Source organism: Haemaphysalis longicornis, unplaced genomic scaffold (genome assembly GCF_048455015.1).
Source record: "Haemaphysalis longicornis isolate Haplotype H1 unplaced genomic scaffold, Haemaphysalis longicornis Haplotype H1 scaffold_6, whole genome shotgun sequence".
NCBI classification, from domain to species: domain Eukaryota; kingdom Metazoa; phylum Arthropoda; class Arachnida; order Ixodida; family Ixodidae; genus Haemaphysalis; species Haemaphysalis longicornis.
Window position 1 is genome coordinate 175,008,089 of NW_027526407.1, and position 15,929 is coordinate 175,024,017.

Sequence of the window (15,929 nt, forward strand, 5' to 3'; positions counted from 1 at the left end):
TAGCGCGTACCCTCTGGACAGCTTCGCAAGCAGTAGCGCAATCGGACTAGCAAACAGCGATTCCTTGTGAATGAAAGTATTTTTTTACCTAATTATTTTAGAAATTTTATGGTCGTGTTTTAACGCGATTGCGGTATTATGCTCAATATTTGATTGCCCCGTGGCTTCCAGGCGCCTGCTATAACTCGTGCCTAAAGAATTATTCAAAAATGCCTCACCATTGCCACGCAGACGCTGCGACTAGGGAGCAAAAACTGAAGTTTAGAAAGAAGGACAATAATACTGGGGTGGGCATGAAGAAACAAAAAACATGCAATATAAACAAGTGACGCGCCAGCGCGGTGAAGTTTGTTCTATGCCCAATCAGCTGAAGCGTGCTTGGTAGATAGGGTCGCAAGCCGTGCGCACATCATCCTTTATCACTCCCAAGCGGTTTTTGAACAGAAAATTAAATGTATATATATTTTCGGTAATTCCTGCCCTGAAGATAAATTTGATCTGCGAGTGGCGCCGCAGTGCAAGTCGCCGGAATAATATCTACCATCTTAGGACCTTTAAAGTAAGCCGAAATCTAGACACACGGGTGTTTTTGTTTTCTGCTTCCACATGGGAAACGGCGGCCACCACCGGGAATCGACACCGCATCCGCAAGCTGAAAAAAACAATGCGAAGTTTCGAAGCGCAGCACAATACAAGGGACAGAAGCACTTAAGACGAAACACGAGCGCTCTGTGTGTCATCTTTTGTGTTCCTGTTTGTCGTGTGTGCTGCGCTTCGATACTTGGCTATGTACCAACTCACCCAAACAAATATTCAGCAGAACAATACCTTCCTACTGAGCCACCTCGCCGTCTTTTCTTCCAGAACTGTTGCCGCCAACAGCATTCGGTCGCCTAACAAAAACAACTTTGGGAGGATTAACACTGTCTATCACAATTGAAGGAAGGCACAGATTATACGCATAGAGGAGTTAAACTGATAACGCTAGATGGGATTTATTTACATCAATTTGTAAAACCGTGAATAATATGCCCATGTTCGTGTGTCCGCTTCAAGCTCCGGTTGGGAAACTTGAGGTGGCGACACGCGTTCAAAAAATCACCCTAAAGCCGGTACGGATGTTCCTCTAGAGAATAGTCACTTCAGCATACTTGGCGTAGAGACAAGCTGTAGTGGCAAACTCAAAATCGGGAAGGAAAGCAACTTTCAACGAATTACAAGGAAACCGCGAACCACGGGAAGATGAGAAAAACAGGAGAATAAAAGATTACACTCATGGGCCACTGATGATGAACCGAATAATGAGAGCCTACCATAACACAAATCTTCCGGGACCTACGAAAGTAAAATAAATACCGTTATCAGGAAAGCACTTAATGCAGTGCTCAAAATTACTATTTTGCCCGTCACTGGAATTTTCCCGCCCCCTTAATCACACATTCCATCGACCGTTCGCTCTAAGATGGCAGCAAAGCTGCCTCATAGTAGTTTTATAGGGGGAGAATTTCTGGGGGAGAATCACTAAACTTCTACCCTTTCAGAATAAAAATGTAAGAGGTCATTTCCACCTCGCCACAATTTCACACACATGCTCACACACATGCGCGTGCACGCACACACGCTTACAAAAACACACACACGCGCGCGCGCGCTCACACACGCATGCACACGCACGCACACACACGCACATACAAACGCATACGTTCATCACACGCACACTCGCATACACGCACAAACGTGCGCGCGCACACACACAAACACAACCACGCACCCGCGCACACGCACAAACGCACACGAACCCACAGACACACGCACACGCTCATACAAGCGAACGCACACAAACACACACGCACACACACGCGTGCGCACACACAAACAAACATGCACAAACACAAGCACACGGACACGCACGCTCACGCGCACGTGCAGGCGCGAACCCACGCGAACCCACACCCACACAGGAACAAACACGCACCCATACGCACAAAGACGCATAACACGCACACACACGTGCCCGCGCACACATGTATACGCACAAATTCACATAGAGACACGCACACGCACACCCACATAAGCGCACACACACGCGCACGTGCAGGCACACACACACACACACGACCACACGCACATACACATACGAACACACACAGAACTCACACACACACGCACACGCACAAATGCAAAGAGAACACACACATGCACGCACTCGCACACGCACACGCACAGACGCATGCATACAGACGCACACTCACACACACACGCTCACACACGCCCACACTCACAAACACACACACGCACGCACATACACACGAACTCAGAGGCACACGCACAAGCGCGCACACACATGCGCTCACGCACACACACGCGCAAACGTGCACACACGCAAACGTGGACACCCACACCCACACACACACACCCACACAAACGCACACACACCGCACAGACGCACAAGCACACACATGCACACAAGCAAACACGCAAACTCGTACGCACACACGCGTGCACACACACAATGCACACGCCCATGCACGCGCACGCACACACACACACACGCACAGACATGAACAAACACACGAACACATGCTTCGCTCACACACACGCACACACACGCGCACACACAAACATACACGCACACACACGCTCACACACTCACACACACACCCGCACACACGCGTACATACGGGCACAGACGCGCGCGTACAGACACACACACGCACACACAGTGTGACACACACACGCACGTACACACCCACACACGCTCAAACGCACACACGCTCAAACGCGCACACACACGCACGCGCACGCGCACACGCACGTGCGTGCTCAAGCGCACGCGCGACCACACACACAAGCGCACGCACACATACGCACACACCACAAACGCAAGCAAGCACACCCAGGCGCATGCCCACACACACACACATGCACGCACGCACACACCCGCACACGCGCGCACGCCCACATACACTCGAAAGCACACACGCACAAGCGCACACACGCGCACGCCCACGCGCACGCGCAGACACACAAGCGCGAACCCACTCAGATAAACCCACGCACACACACGCACACATGTACACACGCGCACACGCACACACACACACACACATGCACAAACGCACGTACACTCTCCAAACATACGCACACGCACACACAAACACACACACTCCGCGCGCATAGACACGTAGAAATGCACAAACACCCGCCACTCACGCGCGCACACTGCAGCACAAGCGCACGTGCACCGCTCCACACTTACACACATGCACAAACACACACACACAGGTACCCACGTACACACACACGCACACACGCACATACCCACACACAGGCACGCTACCCACATGCACACCCACACGCACTAACAGAGAAACGCATACACGCGCAGACACGCACACGTTCACGCACGGACCAGCGCACACACACACACACGCACGCACGCACGCACACACGCACGCATAAACACCCACACACACGAACCCATACACACGCACACTCGAGGGCACGCGCAGGCACACACACACATACGCACGCAAGCACACACGCAAACACACACGCACGCACGCACATACACACTCACGCACGCATGCACGCGCACCCATGCACAAACATTTTTACACGCACACACGCAACTCGTGCTAAGTATGTATTTAAATTCAATTTTTCCTTCAGAAGGCGTAATGTTATGGTGTGTATTTTGCAGATTTGTTAAGTAGTTACTTGAGTAAACATAGTTTCTTCCCATCCGCCTGTCCGCCTAAGCAAGACACTATGTTCGCGTGAGGTATTGGAATATGGTGCTGCTGGCGGCAGGCAAACTCTCCTCACATAGCAAGTGGTAGCATTTGGCGTGAAAAAAATTACCGAACCACCTTTATAGAGAGAAGAGTTGCTCCATGTTTTCGCAGAAAAAACAAGGTTGGATTACTGTTTTGTGCAATCCTGCTTGCTATCGAACAAAGAGGCACACGTGCAGAGGCCCCAAACTCGCACAATTCTTACGCGCTATCTCCTAACGTCCATTAACGCGTACTTGGCTAGTCGTTGATAAGCCAGAGGGGGGCGTAAGGGTTTTGTGGACAATTGCCTACTAACGAAGAGGAAATGAAATGAACGGCGCACTTTAAAAACAGCCACTGTAACGTGCCATGCAACCCTAGGGCTGCTTTTTGTTACGGTTATTATTTGCAACCTATCGGAATCACGAAATAGAATGCTACAACCGCCTTTGTACGCGCGTGCAAGGCGTGACCACAACACGACCAAGCTCGACATCAATGCAATTGATCGGCAAGTGAAACAATATTTAAATTGCAGTTGATTCGGACCGCGTGTGCGTGCTCCTAATAAAGTATTTTGAGGAGATTTGTCAGTCATTCAATCACATATTTAAGACTCTCATAAGTACCGACAAGTCGACGCCGCGAACGCAAGGTGACATGGTCGTTCCCTATTCGCGCGAAGTTTCGGCGTCGTGTGGAAGCGTAAAACTGCCTCCAAGTTCCATTCATTAGCTTTCCCAGTCGTGAGTTGAGCGCTGGATAAGTAAAATGATACAAAATGGGCCAAACGGAGCCCAAAATTCATATGGCCCCGTCCCGGAGTGACGCTTCAGTGCGGAATATCGCAGTAGCAGACGACGCCCGCAACCGGATGTTCTCGCAGGCGTCACCCAGAAGCGAGGTGTCTCGGGCAGTTCAGCTCGCGCGGGGCGAGGAGTTGGAAGACACGACAGCGAACCGCAACGCGGTCGAAAATGCGATGTTTTTACTTGAATTACATACACTAATTATCATTACTTTACCAAATTTCACAAGGAGGTGATTACTAGGATATTTATTTATCGTAAAATGATGGCACCCGTGTATCCGCCTAACCTCTTTTGGGAGCCCCCTTTATAGCTGGTATATGATTAAAATAGAAAAAGCTTTTTAATGTCCAGCCTGTTCCGAAGAATATAAAGTACACAACACAAATTCATCCCGGTATGCCGAAAATTATAAAGAGACTGAACATGAAGGACATGAACTGGTAATCATTGTCTTTAGTCTAAATTTTTTCGTAACGTCCTTCGTCTGAAGAAATCCGCGGAAATAGGTATTCAAAATAAACAACCACTGCGTCGATGCTATCCGTAGTTTAGTCATACAGAAGAAAAATGCATAGGTTCTAGCTTATTTGAATATTGCGGAATATTCAGAGCAGACAAATTAAAACAAAACATTAAAACCCAAAACGGCACAAATGGGCAAGTACAAGATGCAGTGCTGCTCGGTGCTTGCTGGAGCAGCGTGGCGTAACTTTTGGGTTCTCCGTGTTGTTATTGCATACTGACCGACGACCAATATTCAAACTTTGCAGACTGTAGTTTTCGACGCACATAGATACTACTTCGGGCTGAAGCTTTCTCTTTGAAGACGCCGCTTTTTATGTGAGGTGCGGGGTCGACGTTTTAAAGCGAAAGCATTTTAGTAGGACCGGTGGCTTCCTGACCGAAATAATAAATTTACCCATAGACTGATTGGTTGACGTAAAGTACCTCTAGGATCTTCTACACACGCCGCCAGTCTCAAACTGGACATCAATTGTGTCAGAAGGTTGCACTTAAGACGATAAAAATCGACGGTTCTAGTCAACACAACGCACGCATTCACACTCAAGAGGGAGCGCAATTGTATTTCTTTTTCGTACAAACCGTATATCACTATGCAGTTAGATCGTTCGTTGATGCGTTTACATAGCACGCTAAAAATGTTCGCTTGTATTAGTTATTGGCTTTCGTACTGGGGCCTTTGTAGGTTGGACGATCAATTACCCGCCCTTTCAGTAAAATTTAAAAACACTTTCAGAGACATTTCAGGCACTTTTCGCCCAGTTTTCATGTATGAAAGCTTTCGCGATTATCACTATTCTTTAGAAAGGTATGGGAAAGTTTTTATCAAGATGCTCATGGAGGTTCATAAGCATTAGCGCTGAGGAGAGCAGAGGGCCGAGAAAACTTCTATAAAATAATTGTCTCCTGGTAAGTAAACTCTAAATTGTGCGCTTTTCGTTAGAGCGTTATTATAGGCACCGCGATGCTTCAAAGTTGTATGCTACAGATTCCAATTTCCCTTTTTCTGAAAGCTACCCTAACAGCTGCTTTCTGCCTTTGGGTAATTTCTGTAATATATATAATAATGAAGGTAAGTAAACTACAAGACGATTGCTTATTTCGTTAACAATGATATTACACTCCTTCAGCTAAATATCTCTTGTACCATTTTTCAGCTGTTTAAAACAACAACTTCTGGGATTAAATTTCTGGGATTCTGGCCTCATTCTGGGAATAGACATATGCTCTCGACGTGTTCATTCTTGTTTATGCAAAATGTCTATCAAAGTATTTCAGCTTTCTCGGACAATAACTACGTTTGTCATAAGTTATGCGCGTCAGTCACGTATTATTCGGTTCTGTTGAAAAAAGGTTGTTTTTTAAAGGCTGTGGACGCTCTCTTCCACAAAACCTTGTACTGACTGCGTGTACTCAAAACTCAAAGCACCAATTAGGAACCAACTAGCAGCCAGAGTTAAAGCAATGTGCAAAAACAGTGACAGAAGCATTCAATAGATCACGGATTATAGATATCAATTGCACGAAGACACAGCCTTGTGCGAAGGCTAATGCGGTTGGGGTTGGCGCAACACGTCTGTCTCTATTCCCCTTTGGCAAGATTCCTCTTTGTCCTTGATTCGCAGATAATTTTTGGATATCGGTGACATGACTCGGACATAACTCTGCTGCACCACGGGATTTCAGCTCCACTTTGAATCCACATTCTTCCCCACTTTACTCTAATGTCAACTGCTTATGGGTGTACTGTTGCTGTTGAAGTAGTTGCACTTGTTGACCAAAGAACCAATGAGGATTCCAGATCGGCCATAGCAGTTCGGTTTTTGTTTTGTCTGGGTGAGCAGATGTGGGACTGCAAGCGCTAATGCTTCCAGACAAAACACGCTGCAGGAATTGTGTTTTTAGCGGGGTAGATAGCGATTGCCCAGCTTCAGTTTGCTATAATGGCAGCATCTTCAGACGCACCTACACTTGCCGCAAGTTTCAGAAAAACGCAGCTAACATTTCATTGATAGTTTGGGGTAAAATGTTATTCATTGTTCTTCACAGACGCATCACAGCCTAATGCAACAGTCGAGAACAGCTGGAAAACTTGTCGACTCTGCGCATTCTCAGTATATGTTGTACCTAACTGCTATCGAAGCTTGTTATATGAAGCATCTTTAGTTTCAGTTTAGGCGTTCGAATTCATCTTTTGTTTCAGTTTAGGCGTTCGAATTCAACTCACGTTTCATCAATCCGTGAGAAACTTCAGCGGGCATACAAATATCTTAAAAAAAACCGTTGCAATCCGATTTTTATTTTTAAATGTGACGCATCTCTTGTTCGGGCGTATTTCCCTGCGGCGTCGGCGTCCGCACACCACCTGCGCATACGCAACTATCCTCCGTTCTTCTCTCCGACAGCTGTGCGCAACACTCTCACTCCGTCTCATTAACACAATAACAATAGCTGCGCGCGCGCTTCGCTCCGCTCGCGTCGGCTCGGGCGCACAAGTGCGCGCATGGGCGACTCTCCGCTGACTCCTCTCCTTCAGGCGTTGTGAATATAAAGGGGGTAGCGTGTTGCGGCGGTTCAGTCAGCGCTCGCGATCCCTGGACCGCGTAATTCAGCGACCACAAAACCGTCGTGCTCAAAGTAAAGTGCAACCGCTGAAAATGGCAACAAGTCTCTCTCTCTCAGTAAAAGAATGAAAACTACCCCCATCTTTCCCGCTTATGAGAATACCCGCATGTGATCGAATGCATCCTTCGCTTTCCAACACGTTTCACGCAATTTAGAGATTCAACCCACTGGAAACACCAATTGAACCCCCCCGATGCGTCGCATCTTATCAGGGTTCCCCTCACGGAAAGATGGGCGTACTTTTTGTTACTTTACCTAATTTTAATGAACGTATTTGAATGACGAATGTTTCGAGTGATGAGCAATTTGCGGTTTTATTGTTAGCACGGTAAGTCTGAACATTTACGAAATAACCAGGCCAATATGATGACCGTGATTTTGTGTTGAAAAATGCTTCGGAGGGTTTTAAGAAATATTTGGCACATGTAGGACGAAACGTGAATAACAGCACAGGGGTATATGTAGGACGAAACACGAAAAACAGTATGTTAAATCCGTGGATTGTAAAGGGTAAGAGTCTCCAATTTTTTGCGGGCGGGTTTATTTGGGCCAGAGTAGCAGGTACGTCAATGACCGCCTTTGAGAGCACGCACATAACATGCGCACAGGAACACGAAGCAATCTCGCCTTGCACTGCAAGAATTGCAAAGATTGCAAACCTAAGCTCAACGGTAACCACATCTTAAAACGGTTTCGTGAAGCCCGATCTCGCAAAATCTTTGAGCCTTCCGTCATTTGCATAATGGGGGAGGATGCGTGAGTTCGTATTCTGTGGCACTATTTGAGCGTGAGTTTGTGTTTCTTGCCGCATAAGAAGAGAGAATTTTGCGTTTTATCGCCTTTTGTTGCCGACGCCACCTTTTAAGCTCTTTGTTTGTCTCACTTTTTTTTCTTTCACGGGAGTATGATTATGTAGTTTTGTTATTATATTATTGCCAACTCTCAACAAATTTACCAATTGCTTATCAGTGCTCGTCTCTGTTTGCCCTCTCTCTCTCTTGTTTGCCCTCGCTCTCTCTCCGAGTTTTTTTCGCGTGGTTTTCTAATCTACTTAAAAGGAGTCTACCAGCAGCATGCCAGCGTTGATTCGTATCAGATAACGCCCGACAGTTCCCCATGCCCGAACATCCGGAAAGCTGGGAGGAGAAACAAAGCCTCGAAAATAAACTCAAAATTTCGTTTCCCGAAAATGGCTAAAGAACTTTTTATGGAACCTCAGTATTGTTGACGAACGAATGTGTGTATATCGTCCTCGTGAAGTTACCCTTGCACTTTTTTGGGTACAATTGTTTGGATGTTTTTTTTTCTGTAAACGAAAATTGAAAATTTTTTACCATTGTTCACGTGGTAGGCGGTGGCTAAGGGCAGAGGCGGGGCTGCCGACACTTTTTCTACCGGTACCCGGTGAAGAAAACGATAAGAATACGGAGGGGATTTTCCGGTGTGACCGTAGCAGCTTCTACGAGACAGTGGTAAACATTGGCTGCAAGTTATTCCTAAATGGGTTAGCGGGCAGTCTAAGTCTTCAGAAAAACAAGAAGCACAACAAACGGTTATAAACGCATCAGAGGGAGTAACCCCAAAACACAGCCTCACGTCACAGCTTCGCTGGTTAGAAATTTTTACTGGGTGCAGAAAAGACATTTTTTTATTCTATTTTTTAATGCTGGTGCGTGACAGCGCGTGCTTTCTCATTCAAATGTGTCAGGAATTCTGCTATGTTTTAAAGCGAACCTTTCATCTTTACCCTCCAAGAGTCCTTTGGCGCCCGCAGGTGTCCACAGAAAATTTCCGCGAACAAATAAAAGAAGAAACTGCCCCCGCCAAGAATCGAAACTGGAACGAGTAAAGGAACGGAGCGAGAGCACGCTGTTTTTCCAATTGAGCAAGGAGCCCATGTGGCGACGGAATAAATATACGGTGCGCTTACCGAGGAGATCGGTGGATATAACCCACACATTTTTCCGCAGAACCATGTTAAAGCATCACGCTACCTTGTGCGCTGCTTTGTGCACCCCCCTTACCCCCCTCCATGTCACGTGTAGTGGCCGTGTGCGGGCCTTCCGTGTGCTCTAGGAGTGATTAAAAATAAAAGAACCTCATACCCATGCTTAGAATCTCACTTCTGTGTCTCTGCCCTGATATAATCGCCTCCGTCGGTGGTCGAAGAAACGGAGAAGTGAGATTTAACGTAACGTTTTAGCTTCCCTTATTTTATAAAAAAGAGGTTCTACTCGTCTGTTTCACCAACACAACTCCACCAACCACCTATCATGAATGATGCATTGATTTAGCCTTTCGAAAAAGTTACCTCTTTTAAGTAATAAAGGATGGAAAACTATCTCTCTCAAAAATAAATGGTACACCCTTTATTCAAAGAGATAATTTTTTTCTCTGGGTAAATTATTTCATCATTCTTGATTGATGTTGCTAGAGTTGTATTGGGGATACACATGAGTGAAACTCTTTTTTTATAAAAAATTATGCCCACCTCCCCTCGCGGGAACCCTCTGCAGATGCGACGCATCGTGGGTTTCCCCCGCCGTTTTCGTTGTGTTGATTCTCCCATCGCATTAAGCGTGCCATGAACGAGTACGATGCATCACTGTCTACTATGGGGTTCCCACATCCCGTGCACGTTGCTTTGCAGCCGCATCGTCGGTGGTGCTAGCAGTTCTGTTATTGGACTGGCCGGTGCTTGTTGCGGTTGCGCCGACCATCGTGATAGCAGGCTTGTTACTCTCTATTCAACGCAGCGTTGGACATCGGATTGGACATAGGAGCACCGGCAATGGAACGACGATGCGGAGCGGCACAGGTACCGCGTTGTATACCGCCGCATAACGGTGAGGGGAATGAGAAAGAGCAGCGCATGCGCATGCGTTAACCAAGCGCTAGCGTGCGCTGACGCACCGCTGGCATTGCGAGGAGCGAGCGCTAACCAGCAGATAACGCTTCGGTGAGAGCGGCGGAGAGCGCGTGCGCAGCTGCCGCTGACTTCGATGACGCAAGATGGACGGAGGGATGCATGCATGCATGGACAAGGCGGGTGAATGAGATGCGTCGCATCTAATAAAGAAAGCGGAATCTTCATGTAAGATCTCACTTCTCCTCCGTTTCGCCGACCACCGACCTACGTGACGATATAGGCGCACAGAGAGAGAACTGAGATTCCAAGCATGGGTGGCAGCTTTATTTTGTTAACTAACTCCTAGAGCAGGCGGTTAAGTGCACTAACTTGTCACTTTTGGTAGAGCGACGTGTGAGGTTTCAAGGAATTCAATAATCGTTGTAGATGTCGTTTACAGCCGGGCCATCCCATGCCAAATGTCCCAGCCGTAAAATCGACCATCACGGATTTGCTCAGTAAAAACTCTGGGTCATCGTGGCATGGCAAACAATGCTCCCTGAAAGTGTTTTTGCCCCCAAAAATTGTTCTTTCTCTAACGGCCCTTTACCTCCAGGGTTTAAAGCAAACTTACGGCTGTGAAAACATTCATAAAAAAGTAACTTGTCTTACAACGGCCACCATTTTTTGGTGATCATGTTGAAGCCCTGGGCTGCTCTATGCCGCATTTTCAAAATGTTTTTCCTTTTTGCTGTGATTACGCCATTCAGACAATACTTGATGTCGAGCATTTTCAAACATTTTTATAAATACGAGCACATTCTCTCAGCCAATGAAGCGTTTGTACCTGTATCTCAGCATTGCGGAAAATTGGTAAAAACTTTATATACAGGAAAAAAAGGTTAATTGAGAAAACGTTTGCCAAACTTGGAAAAATCTCTTTTCAGGCCCATATTCACTGTGAAATTGCGCATTGTTGTGTTCGTTGTACAAATACTAAATACAAGCCATTCATTAGCCCAAATGATCGCAGTTTATTTTATAAAGTGTAATCAGAACAGTTTTTGTTTTAGCAGAGAAAAAATTACGCCATCTTTCCACGAGGGACCCAGAGGGGATGCAAAGCGGTGCATTCTGGATCAGCTACGCGCCGCTGGCGTTTCAAAGCGGCTTCTCATCCTCGAAGCGAGGAATCCACTGCTCGACGCTGCTGTTTACGTTCGGCGCCACGAGCTCTCCTCTGTGCAGCCTTGTCTTCCGAGGTGCTCGTGGTTCTGACAATGTGCTGGCTGGCGCTACTTGAAGGTGGGCCAGCCAGTTCGCTGACGAAATCGTTGGCGTCCATTTCCAGTCATCGGACGGAGCAGTACCGAAGAAGACTGAGCGGAGCGCGGACCGGGTTCATTTGTTTGCAGAGCTGAGGGAGTGGAGAGGAAGAGCAGCGCGCATGCGCTCGATTGGACAGCTGGTGTGGAGAGGGCGAGCCCCACGTGTAGCGCACAGGTGGTGTGGAGAGGAGGAGCAGCGCGCACTAGCGCACAGGTGGTGTAGAGAGGAAGATTGGAGAGAGTGGTGTTATCACAGGTGTTAAGGCGAGGTGCGGACGCTGGACGCTGTACGACGGGAGGTCGACTAACAGATGCTTTTAATCAAAAAAACTTTTAATTTGTGCAACGACACTACTCACCCCGTTGTTCCACGGAGCGTCTTCTCTGCACGGCAAGCACCGGCCTGCATGAAAGAGGCGAGCGCGTTTGCGCTACAAGAATACATTTCGCCCCAATAGAATTTGTAGCGGCAGTACAGGAAAAAAGAATAATTCGCATGTTAGTGGGAAAAGCACCCTTCAGAAATTCAAACGACCCGAAGGAGGAAGAAAATTTTGAATGGAATTATATATATCCCTACTTGCAAACCCCAACTTTCAGGCACCTATGAATCATTGAAGTGGAATCGAAAAAGTCAGCCCCAAACGCTCAATTGGTTCCTTCAAAAGCAATTGTCTAGCTTTTGACAAAAGGGCCTGTCACCACACATATTGTTATGTAGGTGAAAGTCCTCATCTGAACAGATAGAAATTAAGCCTTGGAATCCTGCAGCGGAGCTCGGTCAAGGTCACCTTACATTGCCTAGAACCATAAAATGAACATTCCACTTGAACTCTGAATGTTCATACTCTTCAACTGATAAAAGAGAGTCAGAACGAGTAGAGTCTAAATGTTAATATCATCTTAATCTTGAAGATTGAAAAAGAGCCCGATTAGGCACTCCGAATTGAATGGGAGCTGTGACAGCGAGATTAGCTAAATGGTCCGCTAGCTCAAAGATCCACTTCGGCCACCCCCCAAAATTATTCCAGCAAAATTGCCATTTCTGCTTCAAATCTTCATCTCCGACCGTACAGGGGTTTGTCCCTTTAAGGCAGAATCCTACCGAAGTCCACGAAGAGAGCTAAAATATAGGTAAACTCAGTTAAACTCAGCCTAACCAGGATAAATCGAGGTTTTGATTCACATAATGAGGCTTACGTGACCTAAGCTAGAGCTATTTTTGGTCTAGGGGCGGCTGCCGACGCATTAGGAGAAAAGGTGGAACAAGGTGCTATATTGTGTCTGTGTTGCCTTCGACCTCGTCTGGGCCCTCAGCCCCTCAGCTCATTCACGTGAGCCGCCTCAAGCCATACCACCATCGGAATCTGCAAGCTACTGCTCCTTCTTCACAACAGGCAAAGGAACGGTGCTTCTGCGGGGGGGGGGGGGGGGCGGGAGTTGTGTCACAGACTTTGGCCACCTTGCCGAAAAATATACACGGAGTATACCCGCATATTCATATGGCCAGTCTCTCCCTATCTGGGTAAGTGCTCCTGTGGAAAGACGCTGGGAGATGACCAACGGAATGGCGAGAAGGTAAACGAAGTCCGAGCTCCCACTGGACTGGGTTCGCGCCATCAACCTGCCTCCCTCCCGGTGACTACGGTGTTTTTTTGTACATACACCTTCTTCCTGACGAGCTATCTCTGCATTGTAACGTGACAATATAATGCTGATAACTAATTAGTAATATGTAACCTGACAGTAGAGTTTGGACTCTCACTAGGATTGCTGCTTTATATGCACGTTGCAACACGGGATATATGCTACTGTGCGTGATTTACAATTCGGCTTTGCTTTCCGGCTCTGCCTACTTTTTTAACCCTGGGCCTGGATAACCCAACTAACGGTATCAACGCGAACTACCGTAATCACAATTATTTATATAAATATTACAACACACAAAAGTGGTCAAGGATCACATTTCCATGGCCTTCCATGTAGATGTGCCCTCGTAGAGCAATTTCGCAATTTCTTTTTTTTTGTTAAACCTTTACAGGTACTTTAGCTGGTAAGCCAGCTCGTCAGCTCGCCTAAACAAAGAAGTGCATTTTGAAGGGTGCAATGGCTTTCGTAAAACAATGCAAAACGATATCTGCGCCCTTCTTCTGTCCTGCTTGACGAAATCATATTGTGTAAATTTTATGGCATCTCAGTGATTGCGGCTTATGCTCAAGCGCCCTTGTTCTGAGCAGCCGTTTCTTTACGCATATAAGTGCGTTCCTGAACTGGTTTATTTTCAAAATTGCACTCAGATGGCAAACTGTACATTGTTACGGCTTGTCTTTGCGTTCCGTATCTATCCAAAATGTTTTTTACAACCAAAAAAATCAGCTATGTCTCTTCTTTGCGAAATGCATGAATTTTTTTTTCGGTTTTATTTGTTGTACTAAATTGCTTTATGTTGGCGTCCTGAAATTTGACTCACCTTACGCTCACACTCAATGTACCTATTTGTAGCAGTAAGCTTTCTGGCTAAGTATCAAAAAGAACCCTTCGAAGCCGCGAATCTCAGAACTCTAATAAATGCAAAATAAATTTTGAGTAATCATAATCACCATAATTATCTGGTCTACTCCAAATTCGGGGCAAACGTCTCTCCAACTAATCACCAATTATCGCGGTTCTTCGCTTAGAGTCACCATTTTGTCCCCGCAAATGTCATGATCTTTTTCGCTCAGCTAATATGCTACCACCTGCAATGCTTACTTCTCTTGGGATCCACTCTGCTTGCCCATCGACCATCCGTTATATTGCCTTGGAATTACATGCCTTTTCTCCGGCCATTCCTTCTTTTTAACTTCTACTATGTCCAATACACGTCTTTTTCCCTGAGCCACTCCGCGCTCTTCTTTCCCATAACGTTTCACCTATAACCTTTTGTTCGATATCTCGCTCAGTCATCCTGAATTTTAAGTGTAACCCTTTTACTGGGTCTCGAAGTTTCTACCTCGCAGGAGAGTAGCGATTAGATGCAGCTGTTATACACCATCTTCTAAAGCAAAAATGGCAGGCTGCGTTTCATTATCCATGTATGCGTGCCGAATTCACCCTGCCCCTCTCTGAGCTTTCTAATTTTCTCTGCCTCATGTTTTGGATCCGGGGTCCAAATTTAGCGTAGGTAGATATAGGCGGTTACCACTTCCCTTGCCTAGCCACCAATCCTTAACGGTTCTGCTATCCCCAGGGTATCAGCATTACTGCAGTTTTCGGTGTAATATTTCCAGGTACACGATTTATTTCTGTTTGTCCAGTGCGGTAAGCATGTTTCGTAATTCGTCCCCAAGTTACTTATCAAGGCAACATCATTAAAAATCTGGGGCAACTGAGGCCTTTTTCATTAACCCTTAGGCCCACTTGTTCCCCACCCCAAAAGTTCTGATTGCCTCTTGTAAACATGCTATGATTAAAATGCAAAAGGTTATGCGTCCTTGTCGGACGCACTCCTTGTAGGGATTTTATTGCTCTATTTCTGGAGTGCTATGGTAGTTGTGGGACCATTGTATTAGCCCCTAGTATTCATAAGAAGTGCTCGTCTACACCATAAGTCCTTAGTGACTGCGTTACCGCTGAGGCTTCAACCGAGTCAAATGCTTTCTGAGTTTTTTGGGGGTATATATATAGGGGTTGAGTACATTCTGCTTATTTCTCTACCCCTTTATTGATGCTAGGACTATGGTTTATTCTTGAATAGACTTTAGGAAACACTGCTTGTTCATCAGGCTGAATGATATTAGGAGTGGCAAACATTCTGTTAGTGGTTGCCGTGGTAAGTACGTTGTAGCCGACTAAATATGAGCAGATTGGCTTCCCAGCAAACCACTGACATCTCTGCGACGTCCCAAAAAGATCCGAACGTCTATGACTCAGCAGTATCTTTATTACACATCCGTACAACGTGCCATATTTTACTTAAAATTTTTGAATAATGAGATGACGTTGCTGGTACCTTATGTCGGACGTTCTTTCAACT